This window comes from Dendroctonus ponderosae, unplaced genomic scaffold, assembly GCF_020466585.1.
Source record: "Dendroctonus ponderosae isolate FM_Combo_2020 unplaced genomic scaffold, Dpon_F_20191213v2 Dpon_F_20191213_8, whole genome shotgun sequence".
Lineage (NCBI taxonomy): Eukaryota > Metazoa > Arthropoda > Insecta > Coleoptera > Curculionidae > Dendroctonus > Dendroctonus ponderosae.
This window is the reverse complement of record NW_026019016.1, coordinates 2,631,064-2,641,345: the sequence shown is the minus strand read 5'-3', so window position 1 is coordinate 2,641,345 and position 10,282 is coordinate 2,631,064. Positions and strand designations below refer to the sequence as shown.

Genomic DNA, 10,282 nt, shown 5'->3' with positions numbered 1-10,282 from the left:
AGAGAAACTGATGATGGTGGAAAACACCGAAACGTATTTTAATTGATAAATAGACAATAAATGACTGAAGCCCAGGAATTGATTTTGATTTGGTATAAATTAATGACACCATTAATGAAAAATCATACGGCAATCAACCAGAGATTTTGTTGTTGTGTATTGGTTATTATTGTTGTAGTTGTTACTATTCAATTAATTTTCCGCTTTATTTTAAAGGCGAGACTTGCAAGACTCGGTGTTGCTTTGCTCATCACTAGCAAGATTGCTGGGCTAACTGAGAGATGACAAAATATTATCGAAATGGATTCCAAAAAAAAGCCAAGTCTCCCCAAACACTCTCACTCCAACTAGGAACGTTTCACTTGACATCGGTTTGGAACGTGTTATCGAAAATTATATAAAAATGGGAAACAATGCGTATCAATTTACATAATTTATGTCAAGATTGCTGAACTACGCGGTTTGATCGGTGGCACACATTTCGCGTTATAATCTTATCAGGGCCCTCATTAGGTGACTTTTTATCTGGTGGGAACTAACTTTCGTCCGAATATTGCGGTTTGATTTCAAAAAATGACTAAAACGTAAACATGCGGGACCATAAAAACTAGGGGGCGTAAAACGTAAAACACTCAGTCATCAAACACCATTGAAAGAAATGGTTGGGTGACTCATTTTCGCCTTAACAATACCTGAACGATTTTTTCCGCATAGATGGACCCGCAACGCAACTATACACGTTTAGTCAATTACCGTGTTTACTATGCATGGAACACAATTCTGAATGAATAATATATACGAAAGCCGAAAATCAACACTTGCTCGATGCGACATTGTTGCCAGGCAAGATTGGCATAACTAGCAATAATTTGAAAGAGATTGCACGCCGGTTGATGGTCAGGGAAAAAAACAGGTCCAAAAATAAACACTGGCAATGAACTTTGTGCATTGATAGATAGATATTCACACAAATTGAATTTTTGATTTGTTAGAGACGACATTTTAAATAAGGCGCGTGTGGCAGCGATTGTCCAGCACCCGTGAAGATAAATGCGCCAAAAAGTGTATGTTTTATACTCGAACATGATCTGCTTGTTGTTTCTGAGTTCAGATTGAAAACTCCTACTACGGTTACACTTTGCGAGTACGCGCCTGAAATGCAACGAAAATTTTAATGCACTTTGAAGAATCCGCTCGTGTAGGTGTATTTTACGTTTTTATCGTTTCTCCCGTGGAAACTTTCGACTCGAACTTGAGTGATTGCGAAACGAACGATAATGCATTTTTATTTCCAGTTAACCTTGTTTTTCCCTTATATCAATAAACCATATTTCCGAACATTCAAGGTGCCCCTACTACGCTTTACGTTAAAGGTGCCCCCGTGAATTGGAACGTTTACTCCGATTTACATTAGGACTTGATATGCATCTGTCAGCTTTTGGCGCCAATCAACAATTGAATTAAAATCGACCGCGATAGCGGAAAACATTGTAGAATCCAGCTTCGATAAGCCTCTGTGCATTAAGGAGTTTAGCTGTTGTTTTGATAATCTTTATGGCGCATTAAATGCGATTATCCTCATTAGGGGACCTTGATGGTTCCCGATTTACTTAGGACTTAACTGGCTTTCTATGGAGTCAATAGTTCAAGGCTTTTTTCTAACGACAATGTTTCATTGACCAACAGGTTGATTTTCCAAATGCAATCCGAACTGAAGCTGTAGTAGGCATGCAAATTTCTCAAAAAAAACCGCGTAATAATTAGCGAATTCACGCAACACCTTGACGAAGATTAAATAATAAAAGGCCTGTTTTGCATTTAAATGGACTTGCAATTGCCGGCATATTAGTCGATCAGGTGCAGGCCGTTCCAAGTGGGCAACGGCAGGGGTCTTCCTAATGAAGTGTTCTCGGGCCTTAATTACACCCATCATGTGGAATCGGGCATTGTTTTTGTGCGCACACTGTAAATAGCCGACTTGGAAGAGCGCACAATTAATCGATATTAAAGCGATTTTATAAAGCCATTTGTATATTGGCCAGACTTGGTCAACTAATGTTAAACGAGCAAATGTCTGGTGAAGGTCACTCGGCAGGAATTCGGCCAGAAATGTGTACTTTAACCAGGAATTTAGCCAAACCGGATAAAAAATTTAAATGTCCTTTTTCCCATTCAATATTCATGAAATGTCTTTTCCTGGCTCAGTCGACTGGGTCGACCTTGCTTGATTAACCACAGCGTTTACAGATAGCAGAAGCCCAAACCGTTTCCAGTTTACATAACAATTTGTCTAATGGCTTTCTAATGGACCCGGCGAACTGCTTCCCGAAGAAATTCGCCACGCCACAACTTATTAGTCATGAGTTTTAATTATCGGCTGAAAAATGCCTTTAACAAGTCCTAAGTAGTGTTTAACTTCCTCCAGACAGTCAATGGAATGTTTTATTCATGACGGGGCATACGCTCATCCCGGAAAAAGCCAGCTTGCACCAGACCGTTGATTTGTTCACGAGCATTATTCATAAACTTGGCTATCATTACAAAAAAAAACAAACAACCAATCAAGTGCTGGAAATTACAGCAAAATCGATCGGTTTTTGAGTGTGGGTAACATAGAAAAAATCGTGCCATTAATAGGTTTTTCGTGCAATCGAAGCCACGGGTTTAATTTTAAAGCTAATGTAGAAAATTTCGATAGCTGAAAATCTTAAAAATTCGTTTATATAAACATTTCAGTAACCAGAATTAAGCTCTAAAAGTCGTTCAGTGAGAGCGAGCTGATCGGTTCATTTTGGGTTTAGATAACATAGAAAAAAATTGTTTGTCATTAATAGTTTTTGCGTGCAAACGAAACTAATGTCGTCTAAAATTTCGGCAGCTGAAAATCCTAAAAACGAATTTTAATGATATAAAACATTCCATTAACCAAAATTCAACTTTAAAGTCGTTCCGTTCATTAACTAGTTTTAGTTAGTAATTTTTAACAGCGCAAACCGCTCTTTAAGTTGCTTCTTTTGATCTCAATGTCCTAAAATCAGCTTTGCGTCCAATTAAGCTCAATCTTACATTTCTTCCACGGTGTTTTCGTGCGTTGAGTTTTGCAAAGTCTCACTTTTAAAGTAATTTAATAAGGACAATAATAATAATAATTTAACTTCGGTATGATTTCCTTATGGATGGTGAAATCGATATTTTCACCTTTGTGATCATCATTTTTGTTTTATTTTTATTTAGTTCAAGATAAAATTGTTCCGTATTCAAGAGAGTTTTTGATTTGAAGAGAGCCGAAGCTAATTTACTGCCTGTTATTGTCTATTAAATCTTGTGTGATACACCGATAATTTAAAGTAAAAATGTAAGAAATCAATCCGATATTGCGCCAAACCGCCCGAGTCGTACGACTATCGCAAAAGTCTTGCTAACCAACTCACCCCTTTGGGCTTGCACTTCCTTTTTCTGCAAGACCAGTTTTGCTCATAAGCATTAAGTTATTTTGCAATAAGGAAACCTCTGATTGATTGATCGAAGTCGACAACCATTAACGTGTAAGCGCAAATATTCTATGACGCGTTTTGTGAGTATATCGGTGCTATTTATATGATGCTGCAAGTACTCAACATGCTAATTATTGAGACCTAGCCGATAGCCGGCAAGTATTGATAATAATTAGTGGGTAAGGCGCACATGAAATTTTTAGAATATTGCATGGAAATCATGCGTGAAAACAGGGAAAGCGGCCCCAGAACAATATGCAGACGGAATTTTCTCCCGAATTGCTGAGTGCGATGTTTTGCATTTAACTTGTCGATGCCTCAGCATCAACTGATTGATTTGATCAATGCACTGTTTTGAGTATTCGGAAGTCACCAAACAAATCACTTGCGACAAACAATTTCAGTGGCATTTCTTCCTGGAACCGATAAGCTGATAAAGTGTGACCGCACGTTGTAGATACTTTAGCGCCTAAACATTGGCGTTCGGTGGAAAAATGTGTAAAAAAATATTACGCAATACGACTGTTTATCGAAGCAAACATGGAATGAGTTACGTTGTGTCAATTGCATCGCGCCGGGCAAACATCGTGCTTAAATAAACTACTTATCGAAATGTTTTTCCTTGATGAAGATTGATGGAAAATCGAGTGAACCAACATTTGGAGCGGTGGAATAATTGGCCTAGACAGTCGCTTGTTTCCAACCAATTCCGTTCAAATATCAATAAATGTGATTTTCGACTCACCAGACGATTTAATCTCAACAGTTGTTCTTTTGTCGCCAAACAATCAAGTATTGCAACATTGACTATCATGTTATAACTGCGGTGCATAAAAGATAAGCGGGCGCGTGCGACACGATCATTCTGATTAACATGTTCTGGCAAACTTCAATGGAAGGGGATTTTCCGGCCAACTAATGTTGCATACTTTAATTGAACCTCGTAAATGGAATGGCGTCAACATGCCGTGCACTTTATTAATTGGCACGCGCTTTTCAGGTGAAAAATCAAATAATTGTGCCGCGAATCGCGACTAATTACCGCGTAATTAACATTGCATGGATAAAATGCAAATAGAAAACGTATACGAGGCGCTCATTTGCAGCATTGTGCTGTTGGGCTCACCGGGAAGATGTAGGCCAGACTAAACGGGTTTCCGTTTGCGAATAAATGAGAACGCGTGCTAATCTTAAAAAAAAATTACAAAACAAACCAGTTAATAGCTTGACAAAAAACTGATAAGCAAGTAACTAAGCCACGGATATTTTTCATGCAAGACAAGACTCTCCTCTATTGAATCGTGCCAAAATTAGTCCTTCAGAACAGAAAAAGGTGCTTGAAAAAAATCAACTTTTCAGTCATGTTTCTCCGTAACATTTCCATGTCATACACACCAGGTAAACGGCAAACTATTTATTTATTTGCCCATTCAATATGCTAAACGCGTCCATTCTGCGAACTGGCAGCCCGACCAGGTTGATTCGAAATTTTTTAAAATCCCCCCATTTGATGTTTCCATGAATTGCAGCACCTACTTGAGTTGCGATATGATGAATGGAAAAGCGATTTTATCATATTCAGATCCGAATTAAGTGACATTGTATTCAATTTTAACCGATTTTTAATCGGTCACGATCGTTAACTCGCGAGCGAATAGATTTAGCTAAAAAATACGCCTGTGGAATGTTGACTTTTGACCCAAAATTTTACAACAATGGAGGTTGATGTTTTCGAAAAATAGCAAGTGCCTCGAAGTGTGCAATCGTTTCCATCACAAAGAAGCAAAAAATGCAAGGCTCCCCTTAAAAAAACACACTAGAAGCCGCAGAACCGAAATAAGTGACTGAAGCCCACTTCTGGATCAACCGCGATCTTTAACCGAATATATTTTTTATACAAAATTCACATGACATTCAATGCTTATCTATGCCTATTTTTAAACAGTTTTAAGGTTGAAAAAAAAAAACTAATAAAATGCTGAAATTTTATAATAAAATAATATTTAAAAAATACCGTTTCGGTAATATTTGTGTTCAATATTTCCAAACCGTACAAAATTTGGACTTGCTTGCGAACTTGCAAAATTGGACTGCCTAAATTAGCCGTACTTGCGATCCTTACGGTTTAGAAGGTAGCCACAAACATGAATTATTCTTAATAATAATAACAACAATGTGACCGCGTTAAGGACATTAAATTAGACCCGGAGTAGTAGAGAACGCATTTCGAAAAGCCTGTACAAACAGTTTTATCTTCAAGGCAAATAGAGAGAACATTCCCATTGAATGTGAAGTGCCGATAAGACTGGTACCATCCTGGTGGCTCCGATTAGTTTTCGTGGAACTGTTTGGGTTGAAGATTAGCAAGACGACCCAAAGCTTATTTGCAAACATCAGAAAAATATGCCGAAGATTTGGAATTAATTGGAGGGGATTGCTGTTGTTTTTAGGCAGTCAATTTGTGAACGAGAAAGTCCCAGTTGCCCAACAAAAAGCCCTGAATGCAATTTGGCCCAATTTCTCCTACTAAGTACGAAAATTTGTGCATTCCACGCATTCCCACCGTGACAATGTTCCGCTTTTCTCTCCTCTACGCATGGTCGCATCCGCAAAAAACCCAATTATTTATTTCCAGTTACGAGATGTCGGAAATTTGCTGCTCAAGGGCCTAATGGGCTTCAGCGTATGTCTTATTGCATTTTTTCCACTGAGCGCGAATGTTCGATATACCACGAACCGCCAGACGGCGGAATCGCGAAATTATGCAAATCGTATTGTAATTCAAATGAACATCAGAATAAAATTCAAGGTTGCACGTTACCATTCATTCTTACGGTGTAGTCGACTTCGATCAGTTTCTTGTAAATGCCAACACCATTTTTTAGATGTGTTTCCCGGTTCGGCACTGATTCGTGGAACTTGCACGCTTGGAAAATTCAAGAAAATATGCAACGATCTATTGAAATATTCGACGAACTTGTATGGTGCGGAAATTAAACTTCTATAAATTTCAAGTATTCTGTGTACAAACCGAGATAATAGTCGAAGCTCGATAGTAGAATGAGCGCGAAAGATTTTACCCCCGGTAAAAATCTTAAATTTTGCTCAAAAAGTTCGAATGAAAACTAGCAGTTTTCCGCCAATTTGCCTTGCTACTTTCACTTGGCCGGACGTAAAAGCGCCAGAACTTTCCCAAAGGTCAAGATTAAAATTACAATAAACGGAATGCACCAGCCCTAGCCAAAAAATTATTTTCGGCACAGCAATTTATTAAAGTAAAAATTGAATAAGTGCAAACGTTACTTCGGTCTTATTAATAGCCGAGAATGAGCCGGTCGGGACAAGGTTTTCTCTAGACTTTTACTACAACTGCTCCTGTTTTCCCAACTGAAAGCTACCTTGAAATCGCTCAGATAATTTGGCACCGATCGCCACCGGGAAAGACTTCCTGGAACTCGGTAAAAGTTATTTAAAAGGGAACGTTATTCATTAGGCGGGCCCGTGGAGCATAATAATTAGTCTCGAATGTCACTCGTCGAAACACACATAACTGGCTGATTTAAAAGTAGTTCCCGGTCAAAAAGTCATTGGGAAAACGGTTTCTAAATATAGAGACCTCACCCAAGGTGCCGCTGAACATTGTTTAAATTTTCTTCATCTTAAGACAGTATTGGGCTCACGCGAAAAACTCAAATCTCTTACTCACACCCTGTATATGGATTAAAACCCGGATAATTGAAAGCGATAATCGGCATTGTTACGCATGCAGCAAAACAACTGAAGCGAATTGCTTCACCGTCTTTTTTTTTTCGGGCCGTTCTCGACATAGTCTCATTTCTTGACATTTCTACAATTGGTAAACCTGTTCGGCAACGGTGAAATTTATTCGAAATTCTCCGAGTCGGTTCTTCGGTTTGGAATAATTAGTTGCGTTCACCATACAGATTGATTTTTTTCAATTTCTGCACCTTTTCCTTGAAAGATCCTTCGCTTTCAACAAGCGAAATCATGTGGATTTGACCCAAATTGTTTTTTGTCAAAATTATTCCCAAGGGCTCTTTAAAGATGGATCTTTGGCACGGTTTTTCAATAGTTTAAACTTTTAATTTCAAATAGATTTTTGCGAGTACGCTACATTTTAGAGCCATCCGAGACTAGAGACCGTTTCTATTCTGAATCCAAAAAAACTACAAAGCCCAGCAAAGCAAAAAAAAATTTTTTTAAAGAACTTTGACCATCAACAGCAGAGGGCCAGACATTTTTTCTGAATAAAAGTTAGTCCAGATCGTTTTTTTAGCCAAAATTGCTGTACATTGTTGATCGGGTGCTTACGGGACACCATGTATAATTAAAAAAAATCTATTGACCCCTAAGTTGTGACGTCTTTTTCCATTAGTAAAGCTGAAATCTTTAGACTAATTTCATTTTTAATCCTACTTAAATTATTAATCATTTCATACAGTGTATCGTGATGAGCTTTCCACCTCTGTAAATTCTATATTTCTTGATCAGTTTCAATGAATCGTTTTTTCTGATTTAGGTGTTGAAATTGCTTATTCGACTAGCAAGTGCTTTCAATATTCATAGTTTTTTTGCAAATTAATTTTTTCAATTCAATAAATTACAGAAATTTGTGATTTAAATTTTTAAATTAGAAGACGCTACAGTTGGAAAACCATAAGATAAAAAGGGGATTTTTTTATACACTTTGAGCACAAGATGTAAACTTTGTTTCTGTAAAATGTTTTTTTAAACACCTTGTAAATGTGGAAATCACTGTCTCAAGTAATAAAAGCAAAGTTGAAAAAATGAGCAAAGTGTAGAAGCTAAGTTTAAAAAATGCAATAGAGTGACTAGTAAAATTTCAACAAATATGCATACACGTTTTCAAATTGTCAAAATGTACCTACTTTACCTATAATCCATTATCGATTTTTATTGTTTTGCGATACGGGGTGGGGAAAAAATCAAAATAATTTTTGGTTTTGGACGAATTAAATAGAAATTGTAAAATTATATTTTATCTCGGCTTAATAATGAGAAAAATTGTAATTATTTCTTTAATAAGAGTTTAATAAGAGATTTAAGAGCAATGATTAATTAATATAATTAAGTGTCTTTATGACAATATTGCAAACGGTATTTTTTTTAACACAATTTTTAAACCAGTACCGAGCTACAATGAAAATAGGATCAGATGGATCTTAGGCCAATTTAGGTCAAAACCGGTCATCATGTTTTCGTATTTTTCCAAAAATGGTACGTTTTTGAATGAAAGTTTACGTGGTGAAAATTGAGAGTATGCACTAATCGAATACGGATTCTGAAAACAAAAAATCATAGAAATCGATCAACAACTAAAGATTTTTCAAGGATGGTAAGTTCTCTTAGTTCATTCACTAATGCACTAATTTTCGTGTATATTTTGAAATTAATGTCTGGACTAATCGAAATTTTCTCCCACAGATTTCTCCAGGCGGTAGTTAGAGTTTTGAAAAAAAATTCAATCGGTGTTAGTGATGAAGGGTTCTTAAAGCAAAGTCAAGCAAAGACCTGCTTCAATCTGTGGGGTTGGAAAAGACCTGACCTCCACATCTGGCTTTCGGACAGGTGCATGACGAATGTTTCTGCATGTGGGCGAACTTTAATCACTGTTGATGGTAATAGTTAAGAGTTTTAGACGCATTTCCCTATCGACGTCCGGAGCAATGACCAGAGAGAGCATGTTTCATGTTGATATTTACCTGCGACTGATAAGCTTCGTTGCTGATAATAAAAAAATAACTCAGGGCTGGTGTTTTTTTTGGGGGGGGAAATTCCGTTAAATGGATGAATCTGCTATCGCATTCCCACGCATTCATTTTGAGGACTTTGAAATAGTACTACGGACTAAATTTAGCGCCGCAATCTAATCAATAAGCACTCGTAAAGCCAGGCCGGAATTATTATGTAATTGAAACAAATGTGTGTCAAATGTGACGATTTTTCCTTATCTTATGGCCGGTTTCGTCAAGGGTCGTTATACCTGCCTAGTAACAAAAATTTAAGCAAATCGATTTCTTATCAATTCACCTTGCGTTCAAGGTCTAGTCGTTAAGCCCTCTGCGCTTCTGACCACTTGATTTTGGGCTTTCGTTGGCAAAAACCGATACAGAAGAGTGGGATTATGTAGGTAAACTTGCGTAGGAGCTTTTCACGTTATTTTTCTGGAGCTGGCAGCAATTTTTGAACCCAAATGTTAAGCCCCCCAATGTTAAGACCGATCGCTATCGCGACCAATCGGTCTCAAAATGGGTTTTTTAGTTGAAAAAACTCTTTCATGTACCAATTTAAATTCGTTTGCTCAGATTACCGGCCAAATTACGGCGTTTTGCTATTATTGATCGAATAAAAATTACGCAAGCGTTAATTAAGAAAACTCAAAGTTACTAATTCAATTGAAGCGAAAAAACCAAGACTGACAACCGCCTTAGGCTTTAGGAATGAACCTGATTGAACTGAATGAACAGGGAAAAATTGCACATTTTACAATCAATATTGTTGATTGGTTTACGATAAATCGAAAATTTGGTAATAACCTGCATGCACAAAACTTGTTTAATCTACAGAGTGTTCGGTAAGCACACGACCAAAAGGGGAATTGGAACATTTTTTTTCTCTAAACTGGAGAAACTGACGTAACAAAACTTTCTCAAAAAAAAATTAACTTTTTTGAAATAACGGCCTGATTCGATGGATTTTAATGAAACTCGCTAAGACTTTGTAAGTTTGAAGTGTGAAGACTCGCC

At 37.2% G+C, this 10,282-nt stretch overlaps 1 protein-coding gene across 2 annotated transcripts in view; it reads right to left on the bottom strand.

Annotated features, from left to right (window-relative positions):
* LOC109544827 overlaps window positions 1-10,282 on the bottom strand; it is a 67,778-nt gene that overhangs the window by 31,708 nt on the left and 25,788 nt on the right. The gene's annotated exons all lie outside the window — the stretch shown is intronic.